We start from the raw sequence: 18,197 nt of genomic DNA, 5'->3' as shown, positions 1-18,197 counted from the left end.
CGTCGACCAGTAGAGTGGTACCACGTAGGCATACAGACCCTGCCAGTAAGGTGGCGTAAGGCCGTTGTATTCAACGGATACTACGTTGGGATTATGGTTTTGTAACCATAAGAGTAGATAGTGTATTGGAATCCTGAATGAAACCAACCTTAGTTCAGAAAAGAAATGTGTTGCACTAAATGCCGGCCAGAGTAGCCGAGCGGTTCTAGGCGCTTCAGTTTGGAACCGCGCGACCGCTACGGTCGCAGGTTCGAACCCTGCCTCGGGGATGGATGTGTGTGATGTCCTTAGTTAGGTTTAAATAGTTCTAGGGGATTGATGACCACCTCTCTTAAGTCCCATAGCACTCAGAGCAATTTTTTTGTTGCACTAAATATTGAAAGCTCGTCATACGATCATTTGTCATTGCCTAAACTTTCGTCATGGACAATTAGCCGTACAGTGCGAAGTCTACTGCGTTGAAATTACACATGAGGAAAAAAAAATGGGGGTAGCTCTCAAATATTTCAATTAACTTAATGTCATTTTTACTCTAACGGCAAGACTAGGTAATTGAAGGTTGTGGCTCTCCGACTTGAAAATAATAACCGGAGGCAATTACTACTCCCAGCTGTGGGTCACGCCTTGTGACATGCGTAAGCAGCCGATTTTTATGCGTAAATCATGGACCTACAAGCGACACATTTTTCAATACGTAATTTATCGTAAACAATATTCGGTAAGTCGTAGAGCCTTTCACGAAGCGAGAAATTTCGTTCTCGAACCGAGACCACACGTATATTTCATACAGGCATCCGACTCACCGAAAATAAAGCCTTGATATGATGCGTCACGGCGCGATCCCTCGGCATGTACGTTCCGCGGCAGGCGTCTATCTGTTGTGACAAGCATTAGGCCCACTTTGGCGCTGCCGCAGTGAATTTAGACACGCTCCCGTCTGCCGCAGAGACCACGCGGGCAGCCCGGCGTCACTTTATTGAAACGAATGGTCCACTCAGACGGCACGTCACGCTTTTTTTAATGCCGTCTCTCGGGGAACGAACAAAAAAGAGTTACAAAAAGAAGGAAACACCTCGGAACCAGGAGAACGTACGTTCCCTGACACAGCTGGAGTTTCTCAAATGTATTTGCTCTCCTGTCCTATTCACAGAGCGTTGCCTACAAACCAGCTTTCTCCACGGCAGTACTTAAAGTTGTTTCTACTTTACTGGGCTTATATCCCTACTTGTACACATGGAGACTGAGCTGGATACTAGCTGCATGACAATTTTGCTACTCAATATATTGTAAGTTTCTGTCTTTTTTTTCCTATTATTCGTACCACTGCAACAACATGATTAAGCTGAACCCTTTAAAAAGATAGAAATCATTATTTTAAGTGTTTTATATTTCAGGTACAGCAATAGGCAGTTCCAAGATAGCCACATCGTCCTCCTCCTCCTCCTCATCATCATCATCATCATCATCGTCATCGTCATCCGTCGATATTGGATGAATAAAGATCTCCTCCAGCCTCCTTATTTCTGGAGATGTACACTTCAACCAAAGTATTTTGTCATGAAGTACGCAGCTCTATGGTATGCTGTTAATTTGTGATTAAAAATGGTTCAAATGTCTCTAAGCACTATGGGACTTAACATCTGACGTCATCAGTCCCCTAGACTTAGAACTACTTAAACCTAACTAACCTAATGACATCACACACATCCATGGGGAAGGATTCAAACCTGTGACCGGAGCAGCTGTGCGTTTCCGGACTGAAACGCCTAGAACCGCTCGGTCACAACGGCCGGCGCCTCTTAGCTGCTTGAGTCTAATTAAAATTTGCAGTGAATAATTATTGCTAAACACGGACCTCTCATAATTGTACGTATGAAAAGAATGTGACTTTTTTATTAATATGTCACCTGTACTTTTTGTTAGTATGTGGACGTTAGAGTATAATTCATTTACTGTGTTTGATATGAGAAAAAGTATGAAACAGGAAGGGAGAAACGACTTAAACAGTTGTAATACATACATAAATTAAATGTCTCGATAAAATTTTCAGACGGCTTTTCATCTGACAGAGTATGGCCTTCACCACTCCGAAATTTCGAGTTCTAACACAAGTATTCCACATGGTACAGTGTGTGCTACTCCACTCGCCTTCCACTAACTGTACAAGACGATATGTTTCACGAAAGTGGTGATCTTCGAACTGCACCACTAAAAGAAGTGCAGTAAATATAAATAAGGTGAACGTCTTGAGACGTCGCATTGTCATGGGATCATGTATATTCTAACATGTGTGAGACTGATTCTTATTTATCTTCCTACCAGTTGCGGAAGGAGATTCTGTGACTGTTTTGGGATTTTCGTGTCGAACCTGCGGCGTGCAAGGTAGGAAGATACCATCCCACGCCTGCTGAATTTAGAAGAGTGCAGCAGTATCGGCAATGATGTAATCAGACAATGATCTCAATGTCGGTTCAACTACACTTCCTGTAATGAAAACATTATCACTAACAAAAATTATTGTACGGGTTCAGTCGTAACTATATCTTACCAAAAAGGTGAAAATTTTATAATTTCGTTATTAAGGTTTATTTTTACTCTATGTACGACATTATGACAGATCAATGTTATCAGAATTACGCACTTAACGATAGAATATTAACACTTGGTGTTCACATCTGTGAATCGAAATTCCTAACTATTATAAGATTCTTTAATGGTAAGATGTTTGATGATCATGTCTGGGGGCCGATAAAAATAAAAACCAGTGAGATACAATGGAGGCCAAAGATATCAATTATGCTAAAATGCCCAATGGAAATACCTCAAGTTTAATCGGGGTCAGTAAAGAGCAATCGGAGAGCAGTAGAAAACTAAAACAATTCATAATTCTGGAGTGGCTGATCAATCTTGTTCATTAGATCAGACTTCTCACGTTTCTGCTTCAATTAAGCCTGACAATCGTGAATATGTTTAACTACAGGTCATGGTTGAATGTACGAAAATTAGAAGAGGCGGAGATGACCGCAGTTCTGAGTGTGAGTTGAATATTACTTGCTGGCATGGCGCGAGAGTGTGTTATTACCTTGCGTCGGCGGCGGCAGTGGCGGCAGTCGGGGCGAGCTGTGAATCTGAGAATCTATACCACATCTCTCTCGATTGTTAAACACCAGTCTGATACATTTCCTACGTCATCTGTGAAGCCAAGACTACTGTTTATTCCCTAGCTAAGTTAACTGGCATAGTACATGCTATTTGGCTGGAATAGCGCATACGTCGTTGCCCTCAAAATCGCTCGCAAGCATTAACTGTCGGTGCTCGGTGCGATTCTCCATACTAGGAGACTTTGATCTTTAACTCCTTATGCGTTAAGATGAGCCTGTGAACAAACGTTCACGTAATGACTCTCGCAATCGTCTTAGCACAGCATGAGTCACTTTTCTCAAACACTCGACAATCATATGCAAGAGAAGAAGCCAATTACTCTGTCTGCAGTTTGTCTATATCAAAGCTGGTGGCCACACCTTTTTTGTTTGGCCAACCAGGGCGTTTGTACTTGTTTCATCTTCACCCACTAGATTTTTAGCCTATCATACGCGTCGTTCCTTTCGTAGGCTAGAGTTTAACTTCTGCTACGTTATACTGCGATAATCAGCTTTTTCTTTCATGCGAGTGGCTACCGTGAGTCACCACAGTTTTGAGTTGGGTGTCTCCGGACGTTTATTTGCGAACTCTGGCAGTGTTCCTGTAGAAAGGCTTTCCGAAGGGTCGTCTTTAAAAGCAGGGACAAGGGCTTCTTTTGCCGGCGGCCTACACAGTGTCTCATTATGTCCACCTGGTGTACCATGGCAAGGGTTTCCAGCTGCGCGAGATAGCGGGCCGTCGTAAAATTCTCCCTTACCTCAGAACTGCATCTCGTAGTTTCGGTTGGGGAAATTACTAGCGTGCAGTTACTACTGTGAGCGTTAGTGGTTTATAATCACGAAATGTCGGTTTGTTTATTCGCTTTGCTTTGTCTATCAATAAAATTCGTACATTGTCACGTAACTATGTCGTGTGACATATCGAATTAACCAGAACTCTTTCAGGAACTCAGTTTAAGGTGTGTTATTTGTTTGAATCGTTACAAAATATATTTTCTACGCAGCTTGTTATCACGGCTCAGGCTAACCTGAACATTGTGTGCATCTTCGTTAAAGAAAAACTGTGAAGTCTTCCACGTCCTTACACATTCTTGCTGATTTTTGTTTGATAGGATTTATTAGGTCATGGTTTAGAGGATGTTTCTTTACCTATCTCTTCGTCCTCTTATGCTGGAGATATCCTTAGAAGGTATAAAGATTTAGTTTGATAATTTCCAAACTTAAATTATTTCAGAACACCACATTGTTTCTACGTATCCGCACAACGATTGGGTTGTGACATCACACGCTGCAATCCATGAAAATCCAAACAAGGTAGCACGGTCCATGTGAATACTTGCCTTGCTAACAACAAGTACATTTCTCTTCTCAAATCACATGACGTACCTGCATAATGATGTAGAGCAAAATATGCAGGTGTTGGTCAAAGACATGGGAACATTGCGAGAGATGCAGTCTTGAACATCAAAGCAGATTCTGGGCAAGCCTGCAGAGTTGCTGTTTATTTCACCACGAATGGCATTTTTTGCAATGACCTCAACAGATGACAAACTTCAGTCATAGTCAGTACAGTGTTCTGTGCAGGTGAGTGCATTATAATGGGGATAAGTGAATTGGAATGTGGGAAGATCGTTGGTACTGCTGTGGCAGATGCTTCCATAACCAAGGGAATAGAAGTGTTTCAAGAAGCACTATGTCTAAGAAGTATATCGCATACAGGAAAAATTAAGTCACAACGCGGACGCAAGTGTGTGTTGAGTGGTGGTAACAGAAGGTTACTGATGAGAATTATGACGAAAATTTAGGGAATGACAGCTGCAAGTCTGCAGAACTGTATGCCGCACTCGTGAACCCTGTCAGCACCAAACAACAAGGAGGGATCTCCTTAAACAGGGAGTTTCAGGGAGAGGGAAATTGCAAAACTAATGCTGAAGCCATAAAATCACCATCTACGGAGAAACGGAAACAAGTCCTGCGGTCGGATGTGCCTTGTTTCACATTGTTACCTACTTCTGGCCGAGTTTGCATCCCGTGAGTGACATATGGCGGGATTCGACGATGATTTGGGCTACCGTATCGTAGCATTCCATAATCGTAATGGGTACTCTGCAAAGTCACGTTATGGCAACGATTATGTGAACTTTTCGGCTGATCAGGTCCGCCCCATAGTGTAACGTTTGTTCAAAAATGGTTCAAATGGCTCTGAGCACTATGGGACTTAACATCTGAGGTCATCAATCCCCTAGAACTTAGAACTACTTAAACCTAACCAACCTAAGGACATCACACACATCCATGACCGAGGCAGGATTAGAACCTGCGACCGTAGTGGTCACGTGCTTCCGGACTGTAGCGCCTAGAACCGTTCGGCCACCCCGGCCGGCGTAACGTTTGTTCCCCAGTGGTGATGCTATGTCCCACGACGACAGGGCCCTTGTTCGCACAGCTTACATCGGAAAGGACTGGTTTTGTGAAAATGAGTAAGAAATGTTGCAACTCCCCTGATCACCACAGTCATCAGGTCTGAATATTATTGAGCCTTTGTCGTCTACTTTGGAGAGAAGGGTCGTGACGGCTACTCACCTCCACCATTACCACTATTTTTCAGAAGGAATGGTGTAAGACTTCTTTGAAAACTATACGGTAACCATTCCTATCCATTCTGAGACAACAGGAAGCTGTTTTGAATCTCAACGTTTCTCCTACATAGACTTGGGCATGTAATGTTTTGTGATTCTGGTGCTTTCATACTATTGTCCAACCCTTGCACGTCTCTTCAAGAGTGGTTTAAATGGCTCTAAGCACTATGGGACTTAAGTTACGAGGACATCAGTTTCCTAGAACTTAGAACTACTTAAACCTAACTAACCTAAGGACATCATACACATCCATGCCCGAGGCAGGATTCGAACCTGCGACCGTAGCGGCCGCGCGGTTCCAGACTGTAGCGCCTAGAACCGCTCGGCCACTCCGTAAGTTACATGGGGCCACTGAGAGTTCAGTGTGAATTGCCTGAGTCCAATTATTTCATATTGACATTACTGTCGTGGGATTCTAGCCAATGTGAGCAACAATATTTCAGGAGTATAAACACTAGGATCTATAGGGTGCTATTCTACTGTTACCAAATTCCATTACGCGCTGGAAAACGAGGCATAATTAGATATTACAACTAACCAATACCATTCCTGAATGATAAATCTTCTGCGTATTCTTCCTTTGTGCAATGAATGTAGTCGGTACTAATCACACGCCTATTTTGCGCCTTTGCGCTAAAATGCTAATTATTTTAATATCCACTTGTCTATCATTCCTAACGAAAAATCATGTTAGTGATATTAGTCATAGAATTACAAAAGTTATTTAGAAGATAGTGACACTATTTAGAAAGGAATAAAGACTGCTCAAAAGAACTAAAAAAATAAAAAATTACAGTGTACATGGAAAGACGAAGTTGAATTTGTTCCGATGACGGTAAATGCCATGTGGGGGACAGATGGTGTACTGATAATCGTTTCAACGTCGTCCATCAACACACAGCGATGTTGCATGTCTAGCAGAGCGCCATCAACGCCTGTCCTTTAATAGGGTATGCTCACAGCCAGAAGGCCCGGTGTGATACAAACGTGGGAAGCAAACAGGCAACCACGCCAGAGAAACGGGCTCGTGCTTCCTATAGCCAACTGAGCGAGTCTGAAAGGGGTCAAACTGTGGACTTCCAAGTGACGGGATAGTCGTTTCGGAAAACTGCCGCCCAAGTTGGACGTGCTGCGTCGGCTTGTGAGCCCAGACGTGTCGACACGAATTGTAGCGAACCCGTTGCAGGAATGGGACTACTGTCGACACTCCTGTAGCTCATCTTACACTCACTCCACAGGAACGACGTGCATGGCTCCACTGCTGCCGTCTGAGGATCACTTTTAAGATGGAATGGTGCACCGTGTTATTCCGCGATGAAAGCAGATTTTGCTTGCATGCACATGATGGTCGTTTGCTCCTACGACGTAGTGGGCCATCGCTGTGTCGTAGAATGCATTCGTCGAAGACACTCTGGCCACAACCCAGGCTTTATGGTTTGGGTTCCGATAAGCTACAACTCTCGCCCAACTTTGGTATTTCTGGAGGGGATGCTAACCAGCTCTCGGTACGTCGAGAATGTTGTTGGACCGCTTCGTTTTCCGTTCTTGCAACAGCAAGGTGACGTGTTGTTTCAAAAGGATAGTGCTCACCCACGCACTTCCCGTGAAACTCAACGTGCTCTCGAAGACGTGCGGCAACTTTCCAGACCAGCACGATCTCCAGACTTGTCTCCGATCGGGCAAGTGTGGGGTACGACGGGACGAGAAGTGATACGTGCGACTCGTCAACCAATAACTCGTACAGAGCTACGCGAACTGGTAGAGCTGGTGTGGAATAACGTAACCAAGGGCAGTATTCGCCATCTGTACAATCGCCTGGATGCCAGAATAAGAGCTTACATTGTCGCCCGTGGAGGCTACATCACGTACTAATACAAGTGTTGCAGCATAGATAGATTCTTGGTACCTCAGAACCCCTTGTACTACTGATCTGTAAATGTAATCATTTCATGTACTCCATGTGCACTGTTGCAACAACAAATCTTGAGCGAATTGGAAACCAATAAAAGAGTGTTCTGATTTTTTTTTTTACCGGCAGTGTATATCAATAATCAATATAATATTTACGATGACGTCGTTTTGACAGCAGTGGTCAGCTACGCCGCAATTATGTGGGTTCGAAATTACTAAATAGAAATTTCGTAGTGAAACTGCATCGTATTCAGTGAGGAATGCTCCTCACGTTGACGGGCGCTTTTAGTACAATGCCTGTCGAAGAAATCCTGGTCTTGCTAGGACTGTATCCCATAGACATGAAAGTATGTTGTGTAAGACCTTGCCTCTGTTTCCGTAGAGGTAATGTAGTAATAGTAGAAGAATTTGCTGGCCTGGATATCCCTATCGACAACCAGTTAGGAACGGATACTTGCCAAATAGCAACTTAATTGGACGTGGGAAGCATAGCACTGCTCGTGCAAGGGGTTTTTTCCAAGAATGCGTGAAAGAACTTGAGCTAAATCGCGTATTCCCTTCCAAAGGGAAGGTGCATTTTTTACAGTGCACGGCCCATATCCTGTGTACTTAAGGAAAATTACCACATCCAAAGTTAAACTTTCATTGTTCCATCATTCTCAGAGAAAGAAAACAACCTCGTCTCACAAAGACTTACGGTAGACACGATAATGTAACGCTTGACACCTTAGTTCTTTAGAGTGTGCTTATAGTGGCTAGTTAGGTTTCGTTTTTCATGAATCTTGAAGTATAGGTTCTGACTACAGAGTTGACAGTTCCTCCAGGAATACCGGATCATAATTTATATGTAAAATGACACGTTCAGAGAAAGTAACGTAATATTCACTTTTGGTTTTAAGGATTCGTTTGGAGGTTTTCTTAGCATAAATTAACCTAGTTGTAGCCATGTCATTAAATACCGAATAATGTTTCAGTATTTATATACATCTACATCTACGTGATTACTCTGCTATTCACAATAAAGTGCCTGGCAGAGGGTTCAATGAACCACATTCATGCTGTATCTCTACCGTTTCACTCTCGAAGGGCACGCGGGAAAAACAAGCACTTACATTTTTCCGTACGAGCCCAGATTTCTCTTATTTTATCGTGATGATCATTTTTCCCTATGTGGGTGGGTGCCAACAGAATGTTTTTGCAATCGGGGGAGAAACTAGTGATTGAAACTTCATGAGAAGATCCATTCACAACGAAAAACGCCTTTGTTTTAATGATTGCCACACCACGTATCATGTCTGTGACACTATCTACCCTATTTCGCGATAATACAAAACGTGCTGCCCTTCTTTGTACTTTATCGATGTCATCCGTCAGTCCCACCTGATGCGGATCCCACACCGCACAACAGTACTCCAGAATAGGGCGGACAAGCGCAGTCTTTGGTAGACCTGTTGCAACTTCTAAGTGTTCTGCCAATGAATCGCAGTCTTTGGTTTGCTCTACCCACAATATCTATGTGATCGTCCAATTTAAGTTATTTGTAATTGTAATCCATAACTGTTTAGTTGAATTTACAGCCCTCAGATTTGTGTGACTCATCGCGTAATCGAAATTTAGCTGATTTCTTTTAATACTCATGTGAATAACCTCGCACTTTTCTTTATTCAGGGTCAGTTGCCACTTTTCGGACCATGCAGATATCTTATCTAAATCATTTTGCAAGTCTTTTTGATCATGTGATGACTTTACAAGACGGTAAATGGCAGCATCATCTGCAAACAATCTAAGACGGCTACTCAGATTGTCTCCTATGTCTTTAATATAGATCGGGAATAATAGAGGGCCTCTAACATTTCCTTGGGGAACACCGGAGTGCAATGTGTGTTAAACAATCCACATTAGGTAACGAGACTCCATGGTTCGTTTTTTAGCAGCAACAAAAATGTAATATACAGGGTGTCACTCGGAAAAGTCGTTAGGAGAAGTTCCCCTGGTGTTTCGGCAGATATCTGCTATTTCGTTTTCGCCGTGTGTCGCTTGACTCAATCCAGAAAAATGGTGCTCATGACGTCTTTCACGCGACGCCCAATGTCGACGGAAAGCGTCTGTTTGTTTCCGTTACTACCAAAATTATTTTTGAAGAGGAATTTTGTGTGGCTATTCGAAAGTGTGGTCCCACGCCAGGATAGTCGAGAGCGCTAATGCGCTGCTTCCTGGACTCGGGTAGGCGCGCCGGCCCCGGATCGAATCCGCCCGGCATATTAACGGCGAGGGCCGGTGTGCCGGCCAGCCTGGATGTGGTTTGTAGGCGGTTTTCCATATCCCGCTATGTGAATACCGGGCTGGTCCCCACGTTCCGCCTCAGTTATACGACTCGCCGACATCTGAACACGTTCGCACTATTCCATGAATTGCACTAGACGCAGACAGCTGGGGTACACTAATTCCGTCCCGGGTGGTACAGGGTGGCGGCAGGAAGGGCGCTGCAGTCCCGGCTGGTCCCGACGGAGGTTCTAGTTCTCCCTCGGGCATGGGTGTGTGTGTTTGTCCTTAGGATAATTTAAGTTAAGTAGTGTGTAAGCTTAGGGACTGATGACCTTAGCAGTTAAGTCCCATAAGATTTCACACACATTTTGAACATTTTCAGCAGGAAGGGCATCCGGCCACCCCTTCATCCTAACAATGCCAGCCCAGCGTCAGTGCGGGACATGGCACGAGTGAAAGAAAGAAAGAAAGAAAGAAAGGAAGAATTCGAAAGAGTGGTCCCAGGCTGAAAAAGAGCGATATGTGTTTTATCGACATGTGACAGTAATCACGAAGAATAAACACGACTGCAGCAGCGACATCACTATCCTGACCCGGTTGACTGCTACTGTCCGCTACTGAGTCACTCCTGACTGGCTCCGTTTTCGTCGTGTTTTGCTGCCCCTGTTAATACATATCGATAAAACAAATAACACACTAGACTCATCTCGGACCATTCTGTCGAATGAACACGTAAAATTCAGATTTAAAATTGATTTTGTTTGCAACGGGAAAGAAACAAACACACTATTCGTCGAAATTGGGCGCCAACACATACCAGCTGGGAGATTTTCCGCGCGCTCTGGACCGCTTGCGCGAATTCACGCACAGCACGTCTGCAACGGGAAGAGCGTTCCCCTCTCCCCGCGAGGCAGAGGAGCGCCGAGGCGCCCCCGGTAGCCCTCGTATGAAAATTGCGGTTGCTTGTCGCGTTCGATCGGGTGGCGCAGGGGGAGCGGCTAACATGCCGGCAACGGTGCAGGTCGTTGATCCCACAGTAGCGGGGAGCACACGTGAATGCTCGCGGCGGGCGCGCGCCTCAATGCCGCCCCCAGCCTCCAGCGCCCGGTGCTCGCGGCTGTAACCCTCATTAGCCGCGGCTGAAGCGCAGGGCGCGCCGCACCGTGCCACGGTCTGAACGCTGCTTCCTCGCCACACTGAACTGCCCGCGCCCGTGTTAGCCGCACTCAACATGTCCGCACTGCAAGCAGAAGACAGCTGCCTCTATCTACTCGCTGAAGCAAGCTCGTATTGCCACCGCGAAGCAGTGTACAACAGCATGGCCATCATGCAGGGTTTGGTTCTTCAACTTCTCCCACCGCAGTTCCTAAGAAAATAGTTCACTGGTCAACAGTAGGACGTCGGTGTTTAATGGGCACAGTATTTCCGCAAACGAACACGTTCCCATCTTCGGGTGCACTGGCAAACTGAAGCCCTGACGTCTGTACATAATACACTCCTGGAAATGGAAAAAAGAACACATTGACACCGGTGTGTCATACCCACCATACTTGCTCCGGACACTGCGAGAGGGCTGTACAAGCAATGATCACACGCACGGCACAGCGGACACACCAGGAACCGCGGTGTTGGCCGTCGAATGGCGCTAGCTGCGCAGCATTTGTGCACCACCGCCGTCAGTGTCAGCCAGTTTGCCGTGGCATACGGAGCTCCATCGCAGTCTTTAACACTGGTAGCATGCCGCGACAGCGTGGACGTGAACCGTATGTGCAGTTGACGGACTTTGAGCGAGGGCGTATAGTGGGCATGCGGGAGGCCGGGTGGACGTACCGCCGAATTGCTCAACACGTGGGGCGTGAGGTCTCCACAGTACATCGATGTTGTCGCCAGTGGTCGGCGGAAGGTGCACGTGCCCGTCGACCTGGGACCGGACCGCAGCGACGCACGGATGCACGCCAAGACCGTAGGATCCTACGCAGTGCCGTAGGGGACCGCACCGCCACTTCCCAGCAAATTAGGGACACTGTTGCTCCTGGGGTATCGGCGAGGACCATTCGCAACCGTCTCCATGAAGCTGGGCTACGGTCCCGCACACCGTTAGGCCGTCTTCCGCTCACGCCCCAACATCGCGCAGCCCGCCTCCAGTGGTGTCGCGACAGGCGTGAATGGAGGGACGAATGGAGACGTGTCGTCTTCAGCGATTAGAGTCGCTTCTGCCTTGGTGCCAATGATGGTCGTATGCGTGTTTGGCGCCGTGCAGGTGAGCGCCACAAGCAGGACTGCATACGACCGAGGCACACAGGGCCAACACCCGGCATCATGGTGTGGGGAGCGATCTCCTACACTGGCCGTACACCACTGGTGATCGTCGAGGGGACACTGAATAGTGCACGCTACATCCAAACCGTCATCGAACCCATCGTTCTACCATTCCTGGACCGGCAAGGGAACTTGCTGTTCCAACAGGACAATGCACGTCCGCATGTATCCCGTGCCACCCAACGTGCTCTAGAAGGTGTAAGTCAACTACCCTGGCCAGCAAGATCTCCGGATCTGTCCCCCATTGAGCATATTAGGGACTGGATGAAGCGTCGTCTCACGCGGTCTGCACGTCCAGCACGAACGCTGGTCCAACTGAGGCGCCAGGTGGAAATGGCATGGCAAGCCGTTCCACAGGACTACATCCAGCATCTCTACGATCGTCTCCATGGGAGAATAGCAGCCTGCATTGCTGCGAAAGGTGGATATACACTGTACTAGTGCCGACATTGTGCATGCTCTGTTGCCTGTGTCTATGTGCCTGTGGTTCTGTCAGTGTGATCATGTGATGTATCTGACCCCAGGAACGTGTCAATAAAGTTTCCCCTTCCTGGGACAATGAATTCACGGTGTTCTTATTTCAATTTCCAGGAGTGTATATTATTCCACCATGGGAAATAAGCTCCAATTGGAGCACAAAAATGGCGAAAATGTTCCTGTTTAGAAGACTCTGACTGAAAATAGGGGTACCAGCGGTCTCATTCTCGCTTCCTCAATACGTTTACAAATTTTCTCAAATATTTTGGAGTGGGAACATAATCGCACTCTTTTTAAGATGAAGCTTACCTCTCACTCCCACATTCTTCCATAACTGTGAACAGCGTTCCCCTCTCCCCGCGGTGCAAAGGAGCGGCGAGGTGCCACGGTAGCCCTCGTATTCTTGCAGGTTGCTCATACCCATCCACTCCGAGTTGCCCATTCTAACTCATTCATCATGCCCAACTCATAGTCATTACCTCATTGTGTCTCTCTAACTGCCACTATCTCATGTTAGACAGCCACAGTCTCCTTCGTTTAGTGCCACTACTACTACTGTCTTCTTTCACTATCACTGTCTCCCTCTTGTTCTCTCTTACTGTATCACTTCATTCACTCCTTCCCATTACTGCTGTCTCATCTCACTGTCACTATTACTCTCTTCATCGGTGTCTTTGTCATAGACTGTGTCACTCATTATCACTGCCTTTCACCCATTTCCATTTTCTCCTTCCCTTTTATTTCGCTCCCCACTGGCACTACCTCCTTCGCTCTTTCCCTAACATCATTCTGTCAATATCGTCTATGTTCCATTGTCACTGTGCCCCTCTCTTTCTGTAACACTGTTATTGTCTCTTTTGCTCCTTCTACACGACAATACCTGTCCACCATCTTCCAGTATTTATTAGTTTTCCGTCTCTTTCCCACTTCTATTGTCCCGTTCTCTCTCAGCATAAAAACGCGAATATATTCCCATGCTAAAACATTTGAGAAATTTTTTGAAGGTGCTGAGGAAGACAGAATGAGGCAGCTGGTATCCGACTTCTCCGCCAGCCATTTAAACCGGGCATGGTTCAAATGGCTCTGAGCACTATGGAACTTAACAGCTGAGGTCATCAGTCCCCTAGAACTTAGAACTACTTAAATCTAACTAACGTTAGGACATCACACCCATCCATGCCCGAGGCAGGATTCGAACCTGCGACTGTAGCGGTCACGCAGCTCCAGACTGTAGCGCCTAGAACCGCTCGGCCACTACTGCCAGCTAAACAGGGCATGTTCGCCTGTTTCCTGCTCCTATACGAGCATTTTTAAGCTGGTTCCCTTCTTTTCCCCTGCTGTAGCAGGGCATGTCACTCATATGAAGAGAACGTTAATGGTCTGAAAGATGTTGATACTTTATGCATGTGAAACTGCAATAACGCTCATCTGTGTGTCTGCCACCAGAGAGCACAATTGTGATTTGTACAGCATAGTGGAACTGACAGTACATAGCGCACTCTGTACTTCTTGCACTATTGGAAATTTGTGGTAAGGGCTTATGGGATCAGACTGCTGAGGTCATCGGTCTTTAAGCATACACACTACTTAATCTAACTTATGCTAAGGACGACACACACACACACACACCCATGTCCGAGGGAGGACTCGAACCTCCGACGGGGGAAGCCACGCGGACCGTGACAAGACTCCTCAAACCACGCTGATACCCCGCGCGGCCTGCACTATTGATTTGTTTCGCTGAAGTTAAGCGTCTGTATAGTTAAGACCATGATAGATCACCGAGTCGCTTCAGTCTGTCACTCTTCCTGTCACAGAAGTCTAGCGGTTTGGAGCTTTTCTCTTGTACGTGAACTTCTGTCTGTGTTTATCTTTATTTTCCGGAGTTTCCACTGTTGGGCGACAGCGTCTAGATTTTCCTGTAGCATAGTGCAATGAAATGAGGTTGCTGCTGCTTCTATAGACCACCATGTCATCTGTCTACGAGGCAATTTAACCTCTTGCACGTCGTTCGTATAGAGCATGTGTAATACGGCGGCCCGAACGGAGCGTTGCGGCATCCCGGCCACAGCCTTCTTTGCCGCACCTGACACAGTACTGCCTCCCTGCCAGGAACGAGTCAGTTAAACAGGTCCGGTGCTGTGGAATGTCTAACTAGGAGAGTTTCTAGATTAAGCCATCACACTAGACCTTGCAGAAGCCTTTCTCGATGTCGAGGAAGATTGTTCCAGGCTGTGCTCTCTATCTCTCGCGCTGCATGTGTGTGTTCCACTAGACTTTGGGACTGGTAATCAGTGTTGCGTTCCGGACCCCTCTAGCGTAATTCGTAACGAAATTGTTCATAGGTGAACGACCGTATGTCAATGTCCAACGGGCACAAGAGATCGACCAACGACCATGTTTTCATCGTTAGATGCACTGACGAACTAAATTTCTAGACTCTCTCTCTCTCTCTCCTACAGCCATCTGGCAGTGAAGACATTAACCATTTCGTTATTATATCATTTTTTTAAAAAAAAGCGTGTGACATATTCCTAATGTGGTAATGCTGGTGAAACCCAGAAGAGGAGATGCCATTATGATTTGTCTAGAAACTACCTGTTCAGATGTATACCGTTGATATCCGCATTTCTTAGCCTGAATTTTATTACACATTAGGCGGGGTTCACAAGAGACTGCATAGTAAATTATCACAACGTACACGTGTGGAAAGATATAAATTCTCCAGCAATCATGGAAATGGGACATGAGAATCGCTTCACATTCAACACATGAGCTGGAGTTGTTGATGACAGACTCACAGGGCGTAAACACACATCAGAAAAGTTTTCCATTACCCTTTCGTTTTGAAATTAAAGGCATAGGGGAAAACGGCTCTGAGGCATGCTTATACACGTCAACACTGTGATTATATTACAGACTTTCGGGGTTGATGGAGACTGGTGCATGTATCAGCTTGAGGTAACAGACCTCGTCCGGAAAAAGGACAGAGTCGAAAGTTAAAAGCGAAAATCGTACCGGTAACTGTGACAGTGAACGTTTTCCATTTTAGGTTCTTTGTTTCCCATATTTTGGGAGGTGATAGCACTGACCAAAATATGAATAAAATATATAGAATAAACATGGGCTCTAAAGTACATATCTTAAGAATTATTGGAACTTGTTCATCTTCCCGACTGTGAAACACGTCTCTTCTGCTGAACAAGTGGTCATAGCTCATAAGGTAAACATTTTAGAGCCCATGTTTAGTAAAAAAATTTTTTCTGGTTTTGGTCCATATTACCTACGCCTAAAACATGGAAGTAAAGAACATGCAGTAGAAAAGGTCCACAGTCAGAGGCATCACAATGTTTTTCGCTTATAACTTTTGAATCGGTCGTTCCCAGATTAGTGTCTCTTGCCTCTGACATACATTTTATCCGTCCATAATTCCTGAAAGATTGTAACTTCGTCGTATGTCACTCTATATATTCACTGTAAGTGTGTAAAGCAGAATAAAAGAAAGAAAAAATAAAGAAAACTGTAATTCGAAACGAGATACCCATATGTTTTCCATCGGAGGTTTTTTGGAGCATTCAAAAGCATAATCAATTGTCAATACGTTGTGGAATGTCCCGTCACTTCAATGCAGGCATGAAAACGACGTGGCATACCATCTATATGATCACGAAGTCAGCCCTGGTCCAAATTTTACGCCTTCTACAGTGATTCTGCTTATGTCCCGCAGAGTACGTTATCATTGTCGAAGTCCAGAGAAAGCTCGTTTCAATTGGTCCGCACTTGTTCGGTTGGGCTCATGTCAGGGAAACATCCAAGCAACTCCATTTTGGTGATCTGAAGGAACGTGTTCAAGAGAACAGCATGATGAGTATGTGCGTCATCATCTGTCTAGATGGTATTGTCACCAAAATATAGAGGATAAGGGTCCACTATTGGTTGCACAATCTCGTCCCTTTACTGTCTAGCTGTGTGATTGTCTTCAGCAACAGCCAGAGGTGAGCGGTGGCCCCTGTAATACGACCCCAGAACTTCTCTCCACCACTACATGGTCGCATACGTGGGTCGCAGTGTTGTAGGTGTTCGGTATCACCAGGTTGTTTCCAGACACGTTGTCCGCGGCTGTCAGTATGATAACAGATCCGAGTTTCATCCGTAAACACCATTTAACGCTAGTCCAGGAACGTCCATTGTGCATGACTTCTTGCCCATCTGTAACAGAATCCATGGTGTGTGATGTGTAACGTTTGACTCCAAAATTGTGGATATCGATCATCCTGCGCACCTGTCGAACATGGGTGCCCTGTACTGCGTAAGCTCTCAACACGACCTGTCAACTGAAACAGATTCCATGTCAGCACCACATATTTTTGATCCTGGTTCCGACCTGTATGGCCGAGCGGTTCTAGGCGCTACAGTCTGTAACCGCGCGACCGCTACGGTCGCAGGTTCGAATCCGGCCTCGGGCATGGACGTGTGTGATGTCCTTAGGTTAGTTAGGTTTAAGTAGTTCTAAGTTCTAGGGGACTGATGACCTCAGATGTTAAGTCCCTTAGTGCTCAGAGCCATTTGAACCATTTGATCATGGTGATTACATTGTACAACTTATCTGGTTGACAAGTCTTCTACGCGTAACGTGACCACTGTACTGATCAACAGACCTTTCTAATGCGTCCGTACAGGTGGTTTACTGTCAGCTGAGATGTTTCCATCCATTCGCATGCCTTCTACCCTTGTGTAGCGCACACAGTAACTGTGTCTGTGTTTTCACACAAAATCAGGGTGACCCCCCGATCGGTACAGGAACACTGAAAATTGCAAATCACATTCACTACATAGCGGTCAGCCAATAAGCTATTGTAAGTGCAATGTCACCGGCCCTCTTGTGTGTCTGGCTATACACGTAGGCGTATCTCGTGACATGTTCCCCACCTGTCCCCCTTCATCCAACTCAACGCACGAAAACGCAGCGGGTGTGCACCTACCCACGCACACCCACGCACACACACACACACACACACACACACACACACACACACACACACACACACACACCAGCGCTATTGTCAAGTAGTGCACGTGGACGGGCATGGGCAGGAAGTCACATATATGCAGCGTGCCAGCGTGCTGTTGAAGTGGCTATACATTATACAACGTATAATGCAATTCTACAAACTGAATATTTTTAACATGCGTTATGTTCAATGATGTGAAAAGAACGGTGTTCTGCCTCCTGCTTCATGCTTACAGGTGGCGGCTTTTTCTTACCATGTAAAGTAGCTTTTGTTCTTCCTCAGGGTCCAAGCCACCTTCATGCCAAATGTCATCAAAATCGGTTCAGCAGTTTAGTAGCGTAAAAGTAACGAATTAACGCATGTTCACATTTTAAAACGTAATTACGATCTTTTTTTGTGATGAGATTTCGATTAAATAAAGCCTATATGCTGCC

Source organism: Schistocerca americana, chromosome 3 (assembly GCF_021461395.2).
Source record: "Schistocerca americana isolate TAMUIC-IGC-003095 chromosome 3, iqSchAmer2.1, whole genome shotgun sequence".
NCBI classification, from domain to species: domain Eukaryota; kingdom Metazoa; phylum Arthropoda; class Insecta; order Orthoptera; family Acrididae; genus Schistocerca; species Schistocerca americana.
The sequence above is the reverse complement of the archived record's forward strand: the minus strand, read 5'-3'. Positions refer to the sequence as shown.